Genomic DNA, 27053 nt, shown 5'->3' on the forward strand with positions numbered 1-27053 from the left:
TTGATGGTAAGTGAAGGATGCCCAAAAATATGTCGATAAAATTAGATTTTTTTTAACAATAAAATTCCAATTTACTGTATAGACAAACAGATTTTAAATGTTATATAATTTTGTCTAAATTACTGAAGAACTGTAACTACACAGAACTGTAAGTTGCGAACTTAAATTAAAACATAGTCTCAGTCTCACAACTATAAATTTCTAGTAAGTTATGTTTTTGACAATTTAAATAAAATTGTAAAATTTTTGGGTTTATTAATTCAAAGCTATTTAGAAACTTAAGAATTAGATATCTCGAGCGTGATCCATTAAATATTTTAGTCATTGAACGCTGTATATCAAGTTTACCAACAAGGCATAATATTTAATATGCGATGAAATTCAATTATGAATTAATATCGATAACACTAAAACTCGCTTGTAAATACATACGAACCGCAACGAATACACGCGAATAGAAAGAAGTTATTAACATCAATTAAAAGTATCGAATTAATGACGCGTGAACGAATAAAATCTACAAGACAGCACTAGGTCTGTGTGTCGCAGGCGAATGGAAACCCGTCTTAAAGCAAAAACTGAGCACTTGAATATGTTTTAAGAATTTTATCGTTCAAATTTCATGGCAGTTTGTGAATGGCATTTATATTTGCGCGTGTACTTTCATATGCGTATAAAACTCAAAAGTAATAGTTTTGTTTGTATGTAAAATGGATTTGTCGAATTTGCTGAGATTATTATGCTCTGTATACGTCACACGTGTTTATGGTTTTGGGGACTTATATAGCTTGTTTTTAATTAAAATTATAACGCATTATGTAGTTAAATAAATTTTATTTAACTATCATAAAATAATTTAATATTTCCGGACTTTAATAATTATTATTTGTATCTATTATTATTTTTTTTCAACACTTATTACATTAAATTATAATGTAATAATTTAACTAAAGCCTAGCTAATTTCATGGTGTCTGTTGTTCATGATGATGTGCGCGCGCATCGTAAAAATTTACTCATCATTCTTATAGAAGTATAAGTTCAAAAATATATCATGTTTGGAACCCAACAAAGCTCTTATTGCGTTATAAATAATGCAGCAGACAGCTACACTGAGTAAATTAACAATAATTGTGAATTTCGTGGTTTTGATACTATCTCGAAGCTAGCCAGTCCGAAGTATTTAGTTCATTTACAGTTCTAACATATACAGCTATCAACTAAATAAGTCCATTATATTGTTCTAATCCAATAAGCAATTTGTGGATATATTGCGCAAGAACACGACCAAACACATGTCGCCCAAACTGATTACAATTTAAAACGAGAACTACTAGCTTTTTTTATGACACAACTGTATTTGTTTATAGTGTTTCGTATTAACTGATATATGTGTAAAAATTAATTACTTTGATAAAATACAAAAAACGCATTATATTCCTGTAATTTTATTATGAATTTATTATAAGTATAGATGACTTGTAGAGTGGATCCTAAAGTAAATGCACTCCACTTATTGTCAGGTAAAGAGAGTTCAATTTTCCGTGTTCGTAAAAATGACGATTAGCAATTTTATAATACTATTCTTGATTCGTTATATTATGATGATAAATTAGAACAATAGTTTAATAAAATTTAGTTCTTTTCTAGGCAGCTAATTACAAACTCTATCGTAGCCTAGAATCACATATACTAATTAAGTATTTTATAAAGCCACATAATCCGATTAGCATTGCGTGTGCGCATTCTACTTGTTCTTATATAGTATACTTGATTTTCAATATGAGGAAACAGCTGTACGTTGACTTTATCTTTGCTAATAACTTGTATTACGACTTGTAATATTATTTATTTATTTATTTATGCCTCATGATGTATTGGCGGAATTAATGCTACATGCATATGATTAAAGTTTCACTGTAACAATTTTTCAAGCAAATATTTTTTCGTTTTGTTATCAATGAAACACTATTTAAATTGATTGTAGGAGGCTGTTATCTTTTCATTTTTAATTGAATTTAACTTCAATTAAAGCTATCACGTTTTTGTTTAATGGAAGCTGTTGCGTTTTTTTTTTGTGATTCAGATAAATATTATGAAACGAAACTATTTCTAAGAGACTTAAGTAAGAAAACTTCAACACTTAAGATTAATTAGATACGTTTGTTCTATTGAATCAGCACGTAAAGCAACTATCGTCATTATCGAAGCCTTTTACGATACGTTTCAAGAAAACGTTAAGTTGAAAGACTGCATGCCTTCACACAACGGGGAAGCTAGCGGGTTTACGATTAGGGTCTCACTAAACTTATATCGATTAGTTGTATCGATAGACAAATTGAGTTAGAATTTATTATGAATTTCTTTTTTTAATACTATTAGGTACCTATGCAGTATGATGAGATAAGGAATTTCTTAATATATTTCATGTATAACCTAATAATGTTTGAAATTAATTATTTCTCAAAAAGGGTCATTGTCGGGTGCGACGAAAACCTAATATTCCTAAAATATCGGAAGAAGAAATCGGATCTGCTCGTAAGAATTCCTAAATCTGTAATTGATATTCATTTTCCTTTGCAGATATGACAAGTATTTCTTGCAACCTGCTTTGAATACCCACCCACCTATGTATTCTGTTTGTTTAACTTTACATATCTGTATATTTAGTTTCTAATAGAGTGATATTGAAAATTTTATTTATATGTTTAAGTAAGATAGATATCATAATCAATGAATCCCTGTTTACTAAGCGATTTTCTAGTTATAATAGGTATGAAAGAATGATATTACTTTACGAAAAGTAAGTACTATTTGTCGTCAAACATTGAGCATTTGTCTTGGCATTTTCTGTTGTACCTTCATGCAGAATATATTAAGTTTAAGTAAAATCGATAAGTAATCGATACGCCGATTAAGTGTGTGACAGCCCTAACACGTTTACACACGAACGTGACCGAGGATAGTATTACGAGGGATACTTGAGAAAATGTACCTTGAATGGAGGGAAAATGATATAATTTACATAGTTATTAAAATGTTAATTAAGAAGGGTTTAGTTAAAATGAGTGAAATAACTATGATTAGGAAAATATTTTGTTGTGGTGTGAATAAAAATATATTTGTGACCTAAAATGCTTGCATTATTGTTTTTATTATTGGCTTATATATAAAAAAAAAAATTGTAGGCATTTATATTAATATTAAGTAAATTGATAATAATGGACTTAGATTGTAGGGAAAATATGTTACTAATAAAATTAAACTATTTTTCGAATTTTATCGCGGTTTTAATTTTTTAGTTTTCTCACGACGTTTCGAAGACTTTGAAGCCTTCGTGGTCACGTGGGGGACTGAGGTGTTGGTCATCCGCAAAGTCAACGTTACAATATCGATAAATAGTCTAATTTTAATGTCTAACATTCACGTAAAGATAAGAAATCATTATGTTACTTTTATTTTACTTTAAGATCTTTCTCAGCTTTCGGTTTATACAAGTCTCTTCGCATTCTGACATAGGTGAAAATTTAGCACTTATTAATTTTTACGCGTTTTTTTTATCTTTCAAAATATTAAAAATTGCATAATAAATTATGTAAGACTCATGTAAGATCACTTCACATAATATTCCACGTTTATTATTGAGATTTATGTGCGTACGATAGTATTAATGCAAGAATAAATTATATATGTCTATATTCATTTATGTCGTAAATGATTTATGTTTGTTTGTTTACGTCCTTAATTGTTTTTAATAGTTTACTATAATGAAATATATTTTACGGGGGATTCTGTACGAATTGAGTTGTACATTGCAAATATATTGCATTGATTTAATCGTAAAAATAACTTTAAATTAATTAATATTGTGTTCTTTTTATAATAATTGGGATAAATATAATTAATTCAGTTTATGCTAAGTGGATAAGCACGACTAAAAGTGGGTGCCAACTCTATGGAGCCTCTGCCTACCTCTTTGGGTATTTCCCATGACGTGACTGGGGCGAGCCTATCGCCATATCGGGCACAAAATCCAGACTCCGGGCTGATGCTGATAAAAAAAAGCCTACATCTCTCTGTCCGATAATCGATTCGAACGGTAGAGCGGTGTTGTACCGCGTATGTAATACAACTATACCACCAAGGCAGTCAATGTAGCAATAATTTGTGAATAAAGAAGGAAAGTTGGATAATACGGTTCACCTTTGCCTCGAGCCTTATTTGCAATTAGAGAATGTTGGTGCCACAGTTGGAGCCAACAACCGGCCATACTTTCCAGTCTCGAGACAGGTTCCAAATTTAAGTCGCATTAATTAGTCAATTTGCATTTTTATCTACTTTACATTTGAGAATAATTTCGATTAAAGCGTTCGACTTGTAAAAGGAAGTCAATTGCGTAAACGTTGGAACCGGTGTTGATTATGTTTAATGTTTCTATCCGTCCGATTGCGTTTTGTTGAGTAACGCAGATGATCAATTAGAAAAATAAATGGTTTATTTCTTCACACACACACACACATACACACGCGAGGATTCTCAAAGGTGAAGGCAGAGGCAGACATGACGCACATTTTTAAGCAGCGGGATAAAAAATCTACTTTGTCTGATAGTTGGATTAATGACTGTTGTCATATTAGGTACTTAGTTGGTGGGAGACTATGAATGTTCTGAGTATTTTTTGCTGTACATTTTTCCCATTAAATTGTTGTCATACAATCGGTAATGGTAACTGGCATTGAAGAAACGGAATAAAAACTGGATTTCTTGCTCAATTTAAACAAATTATCAACACAGTTTTGATCTTATACGTGACCTTTTATTCGTATAATTAAACGTAATGCTATAGATTTCCTATAAGTATTTATAATTTTGGTAAAAGAATGAAACAAAGATGTCCGCTTTTGCATTGAAATTGGATTAGTTCTTTAAAATTTTATAGGTATGACATTTATGAATTTCTAATTTTATCAAATACTAGCTTTAGTAAAAAGAAATGAGAAAACTAAAGCAGAGTAATAGAACACAAATCAGTGATTTTTAGAATTAATTTATGTTTGTATTTTTACGCGCTTTTCCTATGCTACTACATACTTAACGGATTTTCATGTAGTTTTCTACGCAGGCGGAGTTGCGGGCAGGGAGATACATGTTTTTGAATTCACGCAAAAGCAGCATTTCAGATTCAGCAACAAGTTTCTTTGGTTTGTGCTCTTTACAACTTAATTAATTCTATTTGTGTACAAAATGATCCATGGAATATTACCGCTTCCATTATGACACACCTTTGACTTTTCGAAGTTATGTGTACTGTACATATACTTTGTTGGTATATTATTGTTTTAACGACGAAGGAAAACTTCACAAGGAAACCTACATACATACTTAAGACTTTCAAATGTATGTAAATCTGTTCATCACCACTAGATCAGTTCAGTGGACTAAGGTCTAAACATTATTAGTAAAGGAAGCTAGCATCAGTGGATCAGTCAGATATAGGGCTGATATTGGTATTACTGCATTTAATCACTATGCACATCTAACGAAGTAGTCGTAAAAATATTAAATAATGTTCCTTTTGTTTTTTTCTAGTATCTATAGTCCGAGACTCGATGCAGTATTAAAAGCTTACTTAATGTGTCACTTGTTACTGTTGAACGATCTTTATTATATGCAATAAGAAATGAGACATTATTGGTAAATTATGATAAGTTAAATACTCCTTCATACTGCAATACTTGGCAGTAAGTTAGTACCAAGTCACATGAGTGTGACTGAGACGACGCTCTACAAAACTGGAACGCAATATTTATCTTTTACTAAATTCGACGTTGAATATGTCAACTCGCGCTTACCCAGCGTAGTGGACGAAGGCTTAAAAACTGCTAGTTGTAGAAGAGGCCATTGCCCAGCAGTGGAACAATATTAAAGAACTATTATTATTAAATCACACACACACATGCCTTTTATTCCTGAAGGGCTAGGCAGAGACGAAATTGATGCAACTATCCGCCGTGTGTATTTTGTCCTGTGATGTGATAGATGGTAAATCTATCGCTATATCGGATCACAAATTCGAGACTCTAGGTTCATATTGAGTAGAACAAAATATCGCTTTGTCCGACTCGGGGATCGCACCCTAGACCTAAGTTCTCCAGTCGTACTGTAATACAACTAAGCCGAGGCAGTTTATTAGTAAAGCCGGTGCGTAATATTCACTTCCGAGTATTGTATCAGTTTATAGCTAGATACATTTACTGCCCAGTACTGTAAAACAGTTGGTCGATAGCAATAACGATTATATCATAGCAACGTGGACATTCGTAATTGCAAGCGGATCTAACGTTTCTTTTAATCTCGTCATGCAATCTATTGATTTGTAACTTATCACGATCTAATAAGAATTTAATTAACCGTCTATTTTATTTTAAAGTAAAAAATATTGAGGCTTTATTCCCGTCCAGACCCCGTTGTGATTATTGTTACCAAAAGGGAAACTAATGATTTAGTTTGCTCTAAATTGTTCCCAATATAGCGATAGCCTCGCCTTGTATTATATTAAGGAACGGATAGAAGTTACTCGAAATTTTTGTCCCTTAGTAACTCCTCTGGTTTACCTTTTGGTGATAAAATGGTTAGTTTTTTCTAGTTTATATCGTAAATTATAAGATAACATTTCCTTTAATTAATTTACAAAAATCCCGTTGTCAATAGAGAACAAAGTACACAACAAATCATGTTAGTAAATGTGTACGAGTGTGTTATCATTTTATCGAACAATGGACAGTGGAGCACTGACAAAACTTTCACTTTTTATATTGACAATTGATATGAAACAACGTAATCTATTATATATGTACAATATATCCTGTAGGTATGCGATTGCCATATATAATATGCCTGTAGTGGAACAGAGAGTAAGTTAAAATCAAGAAACGTTATGTTGGAATTATGTTTTGAAATCAACGTTTTTTGACAGTTGCCAAAATGATATTTGTGTTTTTTGACACGTCATGTCAAAATGTCTTTTGTTTTTTTTTGCAGGTTTCAAAATGTCATTGGTTTTTTTTTTGGTATTGTCATTTTTTTCAATTCTGTTAAAGCTAACATTTTTTTTTTCAAATCTCCAACACGTTAAAACACTACCTAAGACAGAAAAATAAAAAATCATTCGAGAAACATCTATCTTGGCGACTAAAAATATTAATATAATCAGTTTTATGTTTATTACACCGGTTAGTTGGTTTATTTTTGTTTAAAATTGAAAAATAATTTTATATTATGTTCGTAGATTTTAAGAAATCACAGATAAATTGGTTCGTTACGTTGATTGATACCTACTTATTATAGATTATTATATTACATTTGTTATTTGGAATTAGTATTTCGCAAATATTATTTCATTATATGCAAAATTGGCACTATTCACTGCATCACTACATCTGACAGTTATTCCGAAATGTATCTTCAGAATTGAATAGCTTATTACACCGATTTGTAATTTAAAATCTTTAAAATGCATTGAGATCTATAGTTTGTCTTGTTACATTTGTATTGCATTGAACTGTCTACTATTTCTCACTACCCAAAAGGTAGTTTACTTCGGTTGCTTCACTTTTGGTAGCATTTCCTTCTGTTTATAAATCAACCGTGGGAAGATTGGTGACAGCCGATTTCAATTCGTCGTCTCACTGCCTACACAATTTAACACAGTGTAGCCTTCCATATAAGTTTGTTAACACATAATGAAGGTTTGCCGTAGATGGAAAACGGATTGTGCACGTTGACACAAAATTGTGGACGTATGATATGAAATTATCGCAGTGGGAATGTTAGAAAGTACTTATTAGTACAAGTTTCTTGCGGAGAAAATGGAAAATATGTGTTAATGTTACTTTTTCTTGTTTTTGTAGTAAACGTAAGAAAGTTAAGTGAAGTTACTTATACATAGACGTCACGCCTTTATCTCCGAAGAAGTAGAGGCCAGGGGCAACCGGGGCATCCGCTTTTCGCTTGTGTTCCGTTCCATGATGTGATAGGGGGCGAGCCTATTGCCATATCGGGTACAAATTTTAGACTCCGGGTACATTGAGTAGAAAAACCCAATATCACTTTTTCCCGTCCTGGGATTCGAACCCAGGACCTCAGAGCGGTGTAGTACCGCGCGATACAACTGCGCCATCGAGGCAGTCAAATTATTTATTACTGAGTGAAATTATTGCTTTTCTTGATTATATCGAAGCATCAATTATGGCTGAATATTTCCGATCTCGTATTACTATCAAAACAAATCGTTAAATGACTAGTCTGTATTTACACCATAGTTTAACTCAAAAGTCCATACTATATACAATACTTAATAAATAAACAAGCCGATAGGCAGATGCGTTTATGACGTCACCGGCCATTCGGCGATTGCGTCACCTCGGCCCACAATAGCCGAGAAAGTACGCTCATAGAAAGTGCAAGTTGCCCGTCACACGTAGTATTATATCAGGGGGGATTTACATAAGTATTACGATTTGTGGGTAAGTGGAACGACATGGGAAAAATAATGTTAGTATGTCGATAGATTTTTCTCATGTTCTTGCTGCAAAACCGAACGACAATGGGCAAAAACAATTTGACAGTGTGCGAAGTGTTTGTTGTTTCATAATGATAGTTTCGTATGAGGCATTATTCCGAATTCCTTTGCCTCCATTTTAGTTTAAAGAGTAAAAGTTTGTATTTAACCATAATGACGAATATTATAGGTACAATATTTTCGTGAAGTATATTAATTATCTTTGAAATTCTGTTGACCTTCAAAATATTCATACTATATAACAAGAATGTGCGCGTAAATTATTTTTACTGTGGTTTTAAATGTAAACTATTACCTCTTTCTTTGTTCACTTGTCACTTTCATATTAATGATGTAATTAAAACCAAAGAAAGAATAGGAAATAATTCCAAGAAATTGCAGACCACGACAGTGAAATATTGCAAAACGAAATGAAGACTCATCGGTATAAAATATTTTGAATAAATCTTTCTTTGTTTCCAACTTTTTTCATGTTATTAATAATGAAAACTGACACGCGTAAAAAACTTACCACTAACGAGAAATGATGTTATTTCCGCGATTTTTTTTTCTGTATACGGATGTTGTTTTATCAATAAGACGTTTTTATTCGTCAAGTCTTAATGAGTTCATTATAATACTCGTGTAGAAAAAAATTGCGGCTCGCAACACAATTCATTCCCACAATATAGAGTGCAGGTGATCTGGTGAATAATGTTTGTCATGCTTTGTTGATTTGAGTAACACTTGCTACACACTGTTATGCGGGTGTGGCAATATTTTTACCAACATTTTTGTTATGTGCATTAAAAATTAAGTGGCTTTCGTTGAAGCCCATTATAAAACATGATTCTCATATTGTTAAAGTTAGTTGAAGGACGTAATTTTAGCTGCATGTGATAAAAATCATGCACTGTTTTGTTTTTTTTAGTAATTCTAATCTTACTCTCATGTCGTCTATTTCGTCCTTTAATACGATTTTAAACTCTATTCAATATAATAGTAAACACAAATTTACTAAAAGTTAGAGCGTAAATTCGTGTTTTTGATTTATAAATACTAAGATTTGGTTATTTTAGGGTACCAAAGAACAAGTTATACGCAACCCCCATTTGAAGTAGTTAATATTAAGTGGATAGTTATTACGTACAAAAATTTAATATACCATTTGCTATTCCATGGCAAACTAGTTCAGTGTTTCGAAACAAACGACTGTGTAAACCGTTAGAAATTAGGACTTATGCATATTTTATTGAAGTCATGATAAAATTAATAAAATGTAAATGGCTTCAAAATGGACAAAGTCTTATAAGTCCAGTAATTTCGTAACGTTGTAACTGAATCATACTTATATTACAGAGGTGTGACTTTGAGCACGTAAATAAGTAAATCATTGTAAGTTCTTACTACATTATGTACCAAAACAAATTTAATAATGACAAATATGATTAAAGTTGAATCATAAATCTATAACGAAAGGTCAACTTTACAAAGCGTTATTATTAGATATTTCATAATCACATGTATTTCTGAATGTCAACCCATTTACTTGGAGGTCGCTAATGCTCGCGTAAACCTTCGTTGCGATATATATTTAATGATAGCTTTAAGTTCACATATGACGTACATAAAGATTTATAAGTTTCCTTATTTATATGTGACTTCACCTGTTTCGCCATTATTTTTGATAGCACGATATTCAATGTTTACAAATAAACGTTTGTTTTTATTTTATGCTACAAACTAAACGTTTGTGTGTCACAAAAGTATCAGCGTCTCGACAAAAAACTAACAAAAGCCGGTTGCGTAATTTTCGATTCAAACTCGATACTGAAGCGATTGTCACGAACCAACGTATACGTCATTATGTTTATACGAAGTAGGTTGTTGATTTCAGGCCCAAGAATGTTTAAATTCGAAATTTGAAATTGAAAGTGAATAACCGATTTGATTAATCGATTTATAATTTATTGATTTGATTCCACGATTTATTCGTTTGTCGTTTTATCTCTTACACCATTCAAGAGCATCGCTAAATTATACTGATCTAACAATAGGTTCTATAATATCTTTTTAGTTAAAATCAAAGCCACATATTACACAATGGTATAAGGGTATATTTTATATCCACCTAATAAGCGACCAACGTATACACTGTGTTAAAATCCGCCATACTAGCTCACGTTAGTACATATATCGCGTTCCGGGATCAACCTGTTTATACCTCAGTTCTAACAGGCCGGCATAATTGTGTCGACTGCCGAGGGGTAATCATCTCTCGTCAGTCGACATTTATTAGAACCCACTCCACTTACCATCAGTCCTTTTGCCTTGCCAGTATAAGAAATAAATAAATGCATTACAAAGGTTTTGAACGTCTTTGTCTTTAAAATTAGATTTTCAACTGCTACAAGTTTTAAACAATAGATTGTAAAATGCATTTCACAGCCAATATTGGATAAAATATTAAACAGTTGAAGGCAATCGGGTTCTCTGCATGGCGTGATAGCGTTTATCCATCGCGCAATAAACATAGCAGTTTCTGATACGTAAATAATTCTCTCTTACGGAGGAAATTGATAAATGAAACAAAGAACTGTTTCTGTATCGTAATTATAGACGCAATGAGGTGTTTAACGTAAAGAATGAACGCGAAACATACAATTTGCGGAATGCTTACGTCATCGAGACTGGGTTAATTATTACCGAGGAAGAGTCCAGCATATTTAGTAACCAGAAGATGAGTGTATAACCTCGTAGAACTTTAATTATAATATTATTTCTAAAACATTACCTATACTAATATATAAAGCTGAAGAGTTTGTTTGTTTGATCGCGCTAATCTCGGGTAAAATTTTACAGATTTTGAAGTGTTTTCACTAATACGGAGCTACATTACTCCTTAGTGGTATCGGCTTTATCTCAGGAAATTTTATATCACGCGGGTGAAACCACAGGCAAAAGCTAGTAATTAATATGACAATTTGTTTTTGTATGTGAGAAGTAAATGCATAAATAGCTGAACTGATTTGAACGGAATTTAGCATACAGATAGACAAAGTCGTTGGTTATTTAAAACATCCGCTGGTGCCGTGGATAAGATGGTGACAGTTCAAAAAAAAATTCTAGATCAGTTTATCAAAGTGATTCATTACTTTGATTATTTAATCCAAAAGCACTGTCAGGTTTGTTTTACGCAACAGCAAAGCGAGTGCTTTGCGTTGTAAATGATAAAAGCAGCGCGTTGATTTGTTTTTTTTTCTTGATTTGTTTTAACTTTTTTCTTTTTCTTCTACTAATGTTGTAACTGGAAGAAAATGAAACGTAATTATAAGCATTCTTCTATATAAATATGAAAAGGGATTTCATTTCGAAGGGTATGATTAACCTAATATATTTCGTTTTATTTTTATTCTATTTTTATTTGGGGGCTTTTATCCAAAGGTTGACTGTCAGACCCATCGTATCCTAATCCCTATAATGAATGACAAAGTAATCTTCTAGTTAAAAAGGCGACTGACTCATTAATAAATTTCGTGTATATAATAATTCGTAATATATATTGCGGAGTAAATGTATTTAGATATTATGTTACCGTCATCTCATAAATGAGTTAAAAAGTATTTAAATAATGATAAATAATATCAGCCCTGTACTATATACTGTCCCACTGATGGGCATGGACCTCCACTACTACTGAGAGGGATTAGGCCTTAGTCCACCACGCTGGCCTAGTGCGGTTTGGTAGACTTCACATCCCTTCGAAATTCCTATAGAGAACTTCCCAGGTATGCAGGTTTCCTCACGATGTTATACCTTTACCGTTAAAGCAAGCGATAATTCACAAAGAATACACACATAATTTTTAGAAAAGTCAGAGGTGTGTGCCCTTAGGATTTGAACCTGCGGACATTCGTCTCGGCAGTCCGTTCCACAACTAACTATGCTATCGCCGCTTTTTTTATATTATTGTCATCTAATATATGACTTAAAACGACTAGTCTCACGACTTTAAGATAAAGCAATTAACATAATTCAAGGCTGTAAAATAAATGACAAAGTTTTATTACTCCAGCTTGTAAACACGAGAGTTCACTAGAAGTGTCGATTAATGCAAGAATAAATATTCAAATTGTAAGAGCTCTCACAATTCTTAGTAATGAATACAATGTAGTTTTCTGAATCCGTGATATTTATACTATAAATATGAAATAATTAAATCGGAAATAACTTTGTTACGTTTTCACGTCTGTATTACTGGACCGATTTCAATGAAATTTTGTTTGGAAATTGTTTAGAATCCCGAGAAGAACAAAGGCTACTACTACTTTATATCCCGGGAAAAATTTATAGGCGGGACTTTAGCGGGCGGAGCCGCGAGAAAAAGCAAGTATAGAATGAATCTCCTAAAAATAGCTTTATAAAGAATACAGTATCTAGACCTTAATAAATAATTGTAAATTTATTTTTCATAAAGAAATACTTAGCTAGGAACCTATAGATTATAATTATTACAAAATATAAATACAAATACTCTTTATTGTAACCATTGTAAAATAAAGAGACACAAAGAAGATTAATATATTTTCTTACATTATTATCCAAATAATTTAGGAAAATTATTTATTAATTTATTTTGTATTTATTTTTTATTCAAATAAATACAAAATAGTATTTGTATATAAATATCATGATCACTTGAAGTTGTTGCATTATACTAGAGAATTACATAAAGTATTACATATTTATTTTATTTATCGCGGACACACTATTATATTAAAAACCTGCATAATAATATATTATATTAGTTCTAATGATGATATTCGTAAGAAAGAAAATTATGTAAGCCATAATGAAATGAATACAATCTTATAATCTACCGCGAACTTTTCGTATTATAAAAATTACGTGCCATTTGATTATGATATGAACGCTGTTTCATTATTAGGTTATTATTCGTAAGCAAAAATAATTCGAAATATGAGTGATTAAAAGAAAAAAAAATATCGAAGAAATGTAAAGGTTCAAATGTCTATTTAAGGTTATAGCTTAAGGTCCATTTTTCATACATTTTGTTTCACCTTTAATCTGGGTAACTAAACAAGTATTGACAAGTAAAGAATTTAAATTTACGTCTAGTTAGTGATTAGTTCTCGCAGTTGAAAGAAAAACGTAAAAATAATTAATATGCATGGATATTTCGGCCTTTAAAATTTAATATGACGAAATTCTATAACCTTAAGGATAAAAAATAAAACAGTAAATTTAATGTACATTTTTTGATTTTTTCATTTGTATAACATATATTTTTTGATTAATTAATTTATTATATTTCGTGAATTTATACATAGTGACTATTTTTACGAAGACGTATCTGCTTAACTCAATAAATCTTACTTCTTACTTTATCTTACGGTTATTAAAATTTATGAAGGGAGGAACAAGTCAACGAATTTGGATGAAATTTGGCATAGGGGTAGACTATATACTGGATTAATACATAGGCTACCTTTTATCCCGCTAGCTAATTAGTTCTTATGGGTAATAATGTAATTTAATCTGATTTTTAAATAAGACTTTTATTGCGGGGAAAGGTATTTCACACGGGCAAAGCCGTGAGGAACACCTAACAAAATAAAATAAGCTAAACGGAGCAATTTTATACACAAATCGAAATAGTCCGTTCACCAGCAATATAATATTCCCAATTCAATAATGTATTTAAACTAACAAGGATACATTACACAAGTTTAAGGCTAAGTCATTTCTTAATTACTGGGCACATATTAAATATCAGTTTCTTCACTAATTGCTAATGACAAGTTGTTTTAATGGGTAGACACGTAACAGTTATATCATCGGCATTAGAGTTTGGAATCTTGGTTTGAATATTTATTTAATTAACACCTAAATATAAAACATATTTTAATTTTGTTGATGTAACTTATTTTGTAATGAATATAGTTCTATTTTTAAATGCTTTAAAGAATTAACAATTATCAATTTTAATACCTAAATACAACAGTTCTATTGGAGTCTATTTAAATGGAATTTGTTTTGTGTAAACAATGTTATAAATTAAACATTCAAAAGTCGTAAACATTATCATACCGTTAGTATTTTGTATTAGTGTGTTATGTAACCTTAAGACAATTACTTTGAGGGTCAGTTTATCAAGTACATTGTTTTTGGAGAAGCATTTGACCCGATTACGTGGTCCACAGATTAAATTAAACAGAGGGTTGAAAAGCAATTCTGTTTTTGAATTTTTGACAATTGTTCTATTATAACTGAGTTGTCCAAGAAGGGAATTTCTGTCAAAAGTAGAGAACTTGAATAAACAGCTTCTTATAATATGTCGGAATAGAATATTACGATAAAGTATTTATGCTAGTCAAACCTCTGCCTAATCATAATAAGATAAATATGTTTATAATATTAAAAAAATAAAATAAAAGGTACATATTAATTTGTGTAACACCATTTATTTCTTTCTAAATGATTACATGTTATAAAATTTCAATATTAAGTACAAACTAGAAATAATTACGTCATTCAAAACATCCGCTTTCAAATCTGATTTAAATAACACAGATTCAATACTGCATCTATTTACATGCTCACATGACGTGATATTATATAGTAACGTCTTCATCCAAGGTCTAAAAAACATTAATAGTATTAGGTCAAGGTACTACATACATTCAATTCTGCATTCTGGAAAGCATTCATTGCTACGACAGGTTCCGCGGACAATGCCAGGTGAATGATAGCTGTCATGTATTGATTGTTACGCCTCTTGTACTGGTGAATATGTAGAATTGGTATTTATGTATGTAAACATAGTATAATATGTAGTATAAAGAAATTTAGTTAACATAGTATATTATGTAGTCAATAGATTATATGACTAAAAGAAGAGACAAGCGATTCGATGGTTAGCGTGATGATTTTGTACCAGTACCTATCTTCAAAACTTAGAATTGGAAAACGCTGCACCGCGGTCATCATTTTAAGACATTTAATTATAAGTAGGTGAATAATATCAGTCCTATATTATTTGCCCACTGCTGAGCACGGGTCTCTTCTACCAATGAGTGGGTATAGGCCTATAAGGGTATAGGCCTTAGTTCACCAAGCTCGCTTATTGCGGCTTAGCAGACTTTCACATGCGGGTAAAACTAGTAATAACTAAATTATTATTCCAACTGATAAATGATATATGCCAGTGCTAGCAGATCGATTGGCGGTAAAAATAGAAAAAGCGATGGTGCCTACCCTGACAGCGTCTTCGGTACTCAAAATCTACAATCGAGCCCCTTTCAGTGTTTAGCTCCCCGATATGAGTTTGTCATAACCTTTTTAAACACATTAAACTTACAATTAGATTTATGATAATCCTTCTGGACGTTAGCAATAAAAATATTTGCAAATAAATAACACACATTTTAATTAATGAACACCGCAAGCAATTATGCCAAACCAGGCTTTTGATTTTTATCAACATTATGTTTTGTCCATTTTTGGTAACACAATTGACAAATTAGTTGTACTTTCATAAGATAAGAGCCTCATTTGAATAAATAATATCACTAATTAAATTAATCGGCTAAATTTTTTCAATTTTTTTATTAAGAAAACTTTGGGGTTAAGAACGGTTTCTGAGATAGAAATAGCATTCAAAGGCCGTGTATGAAGCTTGGAAAGACTGAGAAAAAACAGCATTTGAACCGTAGGTAATTATATAGATTGAAGCGTCCAAACAAACAAACTCTTCCTCAATTTAGGTATCAATTGCCAGAAATTTAAATCCAACAAAGAATTGGAACGTCTTAATACTTTCATAATCTATGCCACCTAGCCCAACTTCAAAAGAAGCTCACTGTTTAACGTCTCAAGATTTCGATCTTGGAATTTTATTTGCTGTACGCCGTCTGAATTATATTTAAATTTGTTTAGAATGCATAAACAATTGCAGTTAGTTGCGTCACTGGCTTTGTTATTTGTATATTGACTATGCGATGATATAATGTCTTGTCTTAGCGTTTGATATTTATGGCACTATGAGGTTGCGTATTCTAATTTACACGATAGTTTTCTAAATGACCTTTTGGTATGTTGATGTATGCGTCCACGGCGTGGTCGTGTTAAGAATTCGCTTGATTACGAATTTATAAAGTTGATGAAATACTGTTATGACATCTACTATGTATTTAGTTTACGTTTGTAATCCGGGACCGAGTAGATCGTATTAGGAAAAATAATGATCGAAATTTTAATGCGATACACCAATATGCAACACAAAGTGATCGCAACAAGCTATCATTTTGTATACAATTACTATGAAATGAATCCAGCTTACTTACTAAATTAATTAATTAATCTGGTTTGGATCGATAAATTGGTACAGTCAGATCGAAGCCTAATACATCGTGAGGAATACTTTTCAATAGTTTAATCTGAAACATCGAGAAGTTTCTAGTCAGAATTCTTTGTATATGGTATCATGGTATAAAATATTATGTCGCATTAAAATTAAGATAACATCGATAAAAAAAGAATTTTGATGGATTGAATTTAATATAAGATATTATCTTAATTGATCTAAACTCGTACGCTGGCTATTTATAAATTGTCTCTTGATTTATAAATCGATTTTACGTTTTATAATGTGAATTCAACCTTTAAATTAATTAGGACAAGGCAATACAAAAAACTATGATTTATTAATAGGTTCGTTAAAGATATAGGTATTTACGATGTAATATTGACGAGACGAGTTTGTCCGTACATGATGCTAAGCACCACAAAACACAAGAATATAGTCCATATATCCTATGGAGAGACCATTTCTAGCCTGCATACAAACTGAAAAAATCACCCATAACTTTGCATTATTATCATTCACCTGTACTCGTCACTCGATGGTATATGAATGCTGAATCCGTTGAGTGCAATGTCTTTAAAATAAAACGGAATACACCCCCTTTTGTTTCCATACTAATTGGCGATAGAAATAGACAAAGCCACCACCACCTAACTAAACAAACCTATCTACTACGAAATTAATTCTCATGCATCCATTTTTCCTTGTAAAAATAAATATCAACGCGTCGTAAACACGATTCAAAGGGGTACAATAGCAAATTAATTTCGTTGAAACGATATCAATAAAAATAAAACGAGACAAAGGAAGGTTGACGTCAAGCCGGCTACGAGTAATCAAAGCTTAAACTTTATTACAATATGAAATATTGGCATAAGCCAGATGATGATATCGTATGATATGTAAAACAAGACAAATACGCATTTCATTTATGCTTGTATGTTAAATTGTTAAGGTTTAAAATCATTCCGCACGGTTTTCTATAATTATATTATCAAAACAAAGGCCCAAGGGGCAGTATTAAAACAATTTTTATGTTTTTTAAATGTCCAATAAAGATATGTATTTATAAAAACCATTTTTTCTTGATTCTTGAACGAAACTGATACGTGTGGTTGTCATTTTAACATTATTTAAATTTAACTCAAATTTCATTAAGACCCAACTTGTTATTTCCTACAAGCCTACAATATAGTGTAAATTATTATAATGGATACAATAAACCCAATTACTATGAAATACTCCTTACAATTCGATGTATAAATATTATTTTTCTTAACACTATTCAAAGAATTAGTATTGATAACGCACATGGATCGAAACGATCACTCTTCCATTTCAAAATATTCATTGAGTCACTGAACATAATGTATGACTACATTTTAAGTCAATTTTATCGGCTCTTATTCACAACACCTGATTGACAGTTGAGTAATGAAGGTATTTCTTGTGATAGCAAAAATATCCTTATATTTTTATTGTCCACAAGAAATGATGACAAGCTTCCTTCTTTTAATTAAATTATACTCATTTTTTGTGCTTTTTGTAGAAGTAGGTGATAACATAATTTTGTTTGAAGGTTTCTCATCCGTCTGTGACTAAGTCTGATTTATGGGTTTATTAAACTACTTTCAATATGTAAATAAATAAGAATACGCGTCAATAACCAGCGTAAAACTTAAAAGAAGTAAAATCTAAATATGCCAATTAAATATTGCATATATTAGGTATATTCTCCAAAACATACACGATAAGGATTAGTCGGAAATATCAATAAATAATAATATTTTTAAAAAAGATTGTTGATAAAACTTTTCGTTCCATATTGCAAAAACTCAATATTCCAGAGTAAAATTAAACAGGTTTCCGGACGTCTCCGGGCGGACTTTACATTGAAATTACCGTTTTTGTAATTAACTGCAACGGTTCGTTGCGTGCGTTTTTATTATGCGTTTTATAAATTTTAAAATTTTATTGGATATGATTTATTTATTATTTTTTTATTACAATATCATTAAGAGTATATTACGTATTCAAAATTGTGTTGTGTATTTGTGTGGAATATTGGCTGCAGTTTTTTTTTTACACTATAGAGTGTATAGTTTATAATGGAAATACGTCATCTAATAAGTGGCTTAAGAAAGTCTATGATGATTTTTTTGATAATTAAATAATTATAATTAAAAACTAAGTCATTCAATTGAGCACACTGTTCACTCGGACTTCTATAAATATTAAAGTAGATACGTATTCTATATTTTAAAGTAATAGACTATAACAGACTTCCATGATCCGATCCATGTTACGACAATATTTACACATGTGACGTCAACGAACTAAAGACCGAAAGCTTTGATTTCTTAATGATTGTATATTTACATTTACTTTCGCATAACGAAATGGCGAATGCAGTCTGGGAAGCCCCAGGCGGAATCAGCAACTACGACTTGCCAGTAATAGGTGATATAATTAAAGATATTGTATTATTTTTTATAATTGAAAGGCCAGGCAAGTACGTCATTCGGCTGGTGGTGAGTGTCACAACTTTGTATAAACATTTATAAAAAGATATATACCTACATTTTATATATATCTATTTTATAAGGAGTGTCTACTCCTTAGACAAGGTGTCTACCTTCCAGAACTTTGAATAATCTTTTTCATGGCACTAAACTGCGTTTGTCTTGTGATAAAATATCTTGCACGAAATAAATTTGTTTTAAATTCATTTACATTACATTTCAGACTTAATTTGTCAATGGATCGGATCGGATTTACTAGGTTTTTATGTAGGTTAAACTGCATTAGGTTATATATTTTCCTTTAATGACATCAGCAATAATAAAAATTGTTCACTTCAACATTGTAAACGAAGCGGGATACATATTTTTAATCTATTTTAGCCAATGTATTCGCTTTTCCAAATTTATGGCTCAAATAAAAACATTATCATCGCATAAATCACATATTGTATGTTTTCGATAATCAATATGTTTTCTTAACATTTATAATTGTAACAACACTTAATTTATGGTCGTATTAAGTTATAAATAAATGGAAATAAAACGCACATTTAGATTTTTTTACAACCCGAGAATGAAAACAAAGTGAGGTCATTTACGAGAATACTATAAAGGGACCTGTGATATCATCCTGCCAAAGGAAGTTTTCATTCAACAAAATGTAGGTTGAATTTGACTTTACGCTGCAGAACACACAGACGCACACTCACACCTTTTAGCAACAGAGGGATAAGTTCCGTGGGCAGTCATTTAATGCACTTATAGTTATGACATAATGTGATAGAGGGATGGCAGGCGCAAATTTCAGATCCGGGCTGATATTATCCAGGAAAAATTATAACCAAATTGGGAATTGAACCCGAAACCTCAACACAGCATACAGTAATACAACTACGCGAACAAGACAGTAATTTACCGTTTAGTAATTTACGCTTAAGACCCGCCCCGAGCAAACGGCCTTGAGTATACGTTCCGTAGATTTTCGGCGCTTCAGTTATGGCGGGAATATGCAAAGATGTACAAAAATTACTCTAAAAAATCAATTTAAGGGCTTATTGAAAATTATAAATTACTAAAATATTCCTTATTCAATTGTTAATTTAATAGTATTGGTTGCAAATTCAAATGATGTATATTGTAGTAGATGTGCGAAATTAATGATTTTATAGAAAATTTTAATATTAATGAATGACACAATATCTACATTATATATTTTCTTTTAAACTACTAAAGTAAAGACAACATTTTGTTGAAATATGATGTTTAATTATTTATGTATGTATTATAAATTTCGAGTAGTTAGTTTCTAGAAATACGGCGTAGAGCCGCTGGTATGACAAATAATTTGACAAAGACATTAAGGATCTTACAGGCAATATTTTAAAATATTACCCAATTCAATCATAATGCGATAGATATGTTAATTGGCTTCAAATTCAGAGATAGCTGTCTCTAGACTAGAATTTCAAAACAACATTAATTCGCATTAATCTATACTATTATATAAAGCTGAAGAGTTTGTTTGTTTGTTTGTTTGTTTGTTTGTTTGTTTGTTTGTTTGTTTGTTTGTTTGTTTGTTTGTTTGTTTGAACGCGCTAATCTCAGGAACTACCGGACCAAACTGAAAATTCTTTTGCGTTAGATAGCCCTATGTTCGTGGAGTGCTATAGGCTATATATCATCACGCTATACCCAATAGGAGCGGAGCAGTAATGCCTAATCTCAGGAACTACGGGTCCGAACTGAAAAATTCTTTTTGCGTTGGATAGCCCTTTGTTCGTGGAGTGCTATAGGCTATATATCATCACGCTATACCCAATAGGAGCGGAGCAGTAATGGCTAATCTCAAGAACTACCGGTCCAAACTGAAAAATTCTTTTGCGTTGGATAGCCTTTTGTTCGTGGAGTGCTATAGGCTATATATCATCACGCTATACCTAATAGGAGCAGAGCAGTAATGGCTAATCTCAGGAACTACCGGTTCGAACTAAAAATTCTTTTGTATTGGATAGCCCTTTGTTCGTGGAGTGCTATAGGCTATATATCATCACGCTATGACTAATAGGAGCAGAACAGTAATGGCTAATCTCAGAAACTAGGAGTTTGAACTGAATAATTCTTTTGTGTTGGACAGCCCTTTGTTCCTGGAATGCTATAGGCTATATATATCGTCACGCTATGACCCATAGGAGCGGAGCAGTAATGAAACATGATGCAAAAACGGGGACAATTTATTAGTTTTGAGAGCTTCTGTTGCTTGCGCTGCGTAAACGGTTAAAGTTATGCAACAATAATGTATGACGGGATTGTTCCTCTTAAAAGTTCTACAAAAATATATCATAAAACAAAGTCCCCACTGCATCGGTCTTCCCGAACGTGTTAAACTCAAAAACTACCCAACGTATTAGGATAAAATTTGGTATGGAGACAGTTTGAGACCCTGGGAAGAACATAGGCTCCCGGAAAATATATAGCGTGACTTTTATAACGGAAAACTTTAGCCCGAAAACTTTATAACGCGGGCGGAGCCGCGGGCAAAAGCTATCAATATATATTTCGACATTACACCACGTTTATATTGATTAGCAGCGTTCATCCCTAATTTAACTTTGTTAAATAGTAACATGAAAGGAATTTTGGCGAGAACTTGGAAGTTGTATTCCATAATCTTCTTCTATCTTCTATATACTTATAATAAATCTGTAGAGAGGTCAATTCTGTACATGAAATATATTTCCAAAATAACTATCAGGGGGTGATTAGGGATCGATACTGATGCCAAAAATGCAATTAGTAAATTTTTTGTCTGTCTGTCTGTCTGTCTGTCTGTATAACCGTTATAGAAACAAGAACTACTCGACGGATTTTGACGAAACTTGGTACAATTATTTGTCATACTCCTGTGGTGGTTATAGTATACTTTTCATCACGCTATAATTAATAGGAGCAGAGCAGTGAAGGGAAATGTTGGGAAAACGGGAGAAGTTACTCCATTTTTAAGCTTCCGTCGCGTGTGCAACCTTAATGGTTAAAGCTACACAGAAATCATGTATGACGGAAATGTTCTCCTTAAAATTATGTAAAAATATCCCACAACAGCATATGTCTATCTTTTATGGTTGACTCACAATAACACGTGTAACTCCCGATAGCTTACCAGTTCGAAGCTTTCTCATTATATTTGTCTACTCTTACGTTTATAACACTGTCAGTCATCCCTAATTAAAAAAGTTAACATTATTAAATATTCCATAAAAAAGAATCATAGAAATCGGTATAGAAACACCAAAGTTATACATGAAATACGCTAATAATAAGCCATCATGCGTGAATACTGAATCATCCTATAAGGATTATTTTTGTATATATATAAGGTCGCGAACGCACAGGCAGGCGGCTTGCTTGGCACCTAGAGGCTAGCGAATCACCTAGCGAGTAGCTTCGTGAAACGAACATTCTCGAACGTTCGTGACCGGCTCCATTTTTGAAGTCCGAAATCCACGCGGGCGAAGCTGCGAGCGGAAGCTAGTCATATAATATTCGTAATTTTAAACACCGTAAAATTATACTCATCAAATTTTCACAGATTATTAATTAGAAAAAAAAATATATACTCATCTCAGCTATCCTTGTAACGATCGTTAAAACTATTTACGACATCATTCGACCCCCGAGGACCATTTATATCCGTAAATCAACTGCAATATATAATTATGCAGGTCACTCATACGGGAAATATTTTTGATGATATAATAAATATTGCCTAAGGAAAACTGTATGATGAAATATAAATTACTGAGTTCGTCTTGGGTAATGGTTGGTTAATTTATAATGTAACAGGTTATTTGTACACATATAATTTGGTTTAATATGCTTAGCAATATGTGATTTCACATTAAATGCGGGTAAAATAGGTTTAAGAACTTTTCCGACAGCGACAAAATATCGGTAATTATTAGATAGGTATCAATTAATGTATTAAAGTATAATTTTGATTTTTAAGAAAAATTTGGCATACCATTCTTACGGTATATGCCAATATGGTCACTTATAGATAAACATTATTGTCTAAATTATGATTTATTAGCTTGCATGAAAAGTGTTGTTCATCTGCAATGTCAAAGTTACAATATCTACCTACATTTTACAATTATATATATTTTTTAATTTTAGCTGTTTGTGGTTTGATCTACGCAGAATAAGCTCACAGTGTCTTGAAGTCTGGCAGGTGGTCTTTGGGTTCCGATTTAATAGTTTCATTTCAATGTGTAACATTCGCGTAAACATAAGAAATCATTATGTTCTAATGATAGTTAGATTCTACATAAACTTTACATAAAGGAAAGCCGACAGGAATTGGGTTATATGGACTCTTACCCACTGATATATTATATACGATTTCCCACACTAGAATCAATTACCCAAATTCTCTTTCTCAATTTAGATAACTTGCGACGAGGAACATCAAGATTTAAATCTAAAATTATGACATCTCTACATATACGTATGTATGTATTATGTTCACCAATGGTCAGTCATTGCCACTTGAGCGTTTGCGAATCTATTGTTAAGTGTAGAATGGTCTTTGTATTAACATTAGCAGACCTTACTGAGGTTAGAGACGATCTTGTGCGTTGTTACGACGTTTAGTGACATTATTGTATACACTAACTAGCTGTGCTCGCAGCTTCGTCCGCGTGGAAATCAGTCTATAACAAAGTTTTTCAAACACAATACAACGACGTGACCTCTTCAACAGTGATCATTATATTTCAGTCAATTTACATAAAATAACCTAAAATATCCTCAAAAATACCACTATATTTTAGTAAAAACCGTATTTTTTTATAGACCGTTCAATAGAATTTGAGAAACTCGATCACATACAAACAAACAGCTTTTGGGGACTTTGTTTTATAATATGTATAAATAGATGGATGTTATGAAGAGGTAATTATAGTTTGTAATGGGATTCTCTTCAAATTTCTAAAGCGATTTTGAAAATGATTTTACTGGAAAGCTACATTGTCCTTGAATCATGAGAAAATTATAGATAATATTTATTTCTTTTATTTTCAAGAATAAAGAAGACAATTCGGTCTGGTTATTTATTAGTTTTATGTAATAGATGACCAGGTAACTCAAAAACAAGTGTGTAGTAAACCTCATTCTTATATGCATGTAGAGCCTCAGTTATTAAGAAAGCGACGATTTGCGAAACTGCTGTGACATAAGTCTAAGGTTAGGGGGTCAATTCTTGGCGGACTTAAATAGCAGATCTCGTCGGCGCGGCGGTGTGTCTGTGTGTTACTTAATAATTACAACTTTGTAGGACTATAAAATTTTTCATGTTACCTAATTTATAGTTATGTTGAAAATAAAATGAAGTGTATCCAAACGATAATATTTTGTGACTTATTATTTAAATTAAGTTTAATTTTACACTATATAAAATTTTCTTTATTGAGGAATATAAAACTGAATGAAATAAAATGTATCCAAACAATATGGGTATATTGTGACTTTTCGTTACAGAAATTAGGTTTAATTTTACACTACATAATATGTTTGTTATTTAGGAATAACTTGTATATTAATTATTATATCTATATTAAGTCTACGTACATTATTTTAACATTCCCAAGGAGACTTTTTGAATTATGATCATTTATCAAAAAAGACAAAGCAATATATTAAAATACACATAAATAATGTTTAGGCAAAGTATATGTTTAATTAATTCCACACAACTACGTACCGAGTGTAGGCGATCAGTTCAGATCATTTAAGTTGATAAAAGTATATTTGATAACGAAAAGAAATCGTTATCTAAGTACTCGAGAGGGCCGCGTAAAGGACTCAGAGTTTTTCTCTTTATTCACTCGAATGGCGAGAACCAATTATAACTTGTAAGTAATCCTCTTATCTGAAACTCTGCGAGTTGACGGTACCCACCACTCTGAATATGATTCACTTTATCCATATTCAATATCAGATCGCGCGACGGCGAGCAAATAGACCAATTCAAGTGACAATTATTATTGGATAAAGCTCGCCTCTTTCCTCCTTGTCTATTTTCAGTGTCCAGTGGAGTGTGATAATTTACGTGTGGTATTCGATTTTGAGCGGGAGAGATTCCTTGTTTATTATATTCTGTTGGTTGGATTTTTTGACTAGCATATAATAATTTTTGTTTTTATACTAATTCTTACTTAGGATTCGATGGTTTTGGTGATATGGCACTTAGACTAAACAATCTTCCCTAAATAATTTTAATTTGATTTGTAAGAATTTTAGCCTGACATTCAGTCTTATAAGCTAGTTCTGCAAAACAAAATTGCCTATACAAAATCGGTTCAATCCTAGATCTCTTTGGTGTTAGGATAAGCAGACAGATAAATGAAACAACTTTAATGAAGAGTAAGCAGGAATATTTTATTTTAAGTAGCATTAATTAGATTTGCTTTGTCCTTTTAACTATAGGTTTTATATACATTTTCGATGATAAAGTATTTATAATTTGCTAAAGTAATATTTACCTTATGACGATAGAACGAATCTGTACCAATAATTACATTTCCCAAACTTTTAACAAGACACATTATTCAAGTACTATTTGATTGTGACGTTCGTCATGTTATGATAATTATTAACGTGTGATTAAATATGTATATTGACGTAATCATTTCATTATTATAATATAGTTGTGTCTACTATTATAATATTAGATATTAGTTGATTTAAAAAGCATGTATATTCATTTTCATCACTACAATTTTCGTTTTATTTACGATTGGCCTGTCGAAGCATATTAAAACAGGAATAGGCTGAAGTCATTTTCTGAAAAAGAAATATAAAGAAGTGGGTAATGAGAAAATTTTTTTTCAAAAACTACTGCAGTAAATTTAGATAGAAATTTCTTACGCTAGAAAATGTTTGAATAGACATTTCTTGAAAGCCAGGCACTTGGAGAGGAAGCGGTCGAAGTGATCTTTGCATTATCAAAACTAAGTAAGATTTTAAGACAACCCCACCGTTCCAAAAGTCAATGCCCCAGCAAGCATTACACACTGACGAGTTAAAAACAATTAATATTAATACGATCAACAAGTATTATTTAGCTATAAGTATAAGACTCACCTTTATTCTTAGAAAAGTACATAACTGACTTGGTATGAAATACAACACCACCGTCCCAATGCTTAGCAAAATCAGAATCATATTGACTTCACCTTCGTCTAATTTCTATAAAAATACACATATGTTGTATATATTACTTAGGTGTATGTTGTTAAATGTCAATAGTTATATGATATTTTTTATTACTTTACCTCGGCCGTGCAATACGCAGTAAGACACACGACGGGTCCGCAAAATGTTTGTTCAAATATTAACATTTTTTTATAAACTTCTGAATAATTCTCCATAAGACTGTTACAAGAAAGAGTATCTATAAGTATCAAATTGCTGTAACTGGGCCAAATACAATTTGTTTATAATACAATTTAAATCATTCCACTGTTAGAATCGCTCTCCGTTTCTAAGAGGCCTAGGGTAAGGATACCACGCTGACTTAATGCGGGTAG

The 27053-nt window shown here is 31.7% G+C and overlaps 1 protein-coding gene and 1 pseudogene across 1 annotated transcript in view; one reads left to right on the forward strand and one right to left on the reverse strand.

Moving 5' to 3' along the window:
- LOC115445493 overlaps positions 1-27053 on the forward strand; it is a 286442-nt gene that overhangs the window by 18787 nt on the left and 240602 nt on the right. The gene's annotated exons all lie outside the window — the stretch shown is intronic.
- Positions 26034-27006, reverse strand: LOC119189901 (annotated as a pseudogene).

Source organism: Manduca sexta, chromosome 20 (genome assembly GCF_014839805.1).
Source record: "Manduca sexta isolate Smith_Timp_Sample1 chromosome 20, JHU_Msex_v1.0, whole genome shotgun sequence".
Lineage (NCBI taxonomy): Eukaryota > Metazoa > Arthropoda > Insecta > Lepidoptera > Sphingidae > Manduca > Manduca sexta.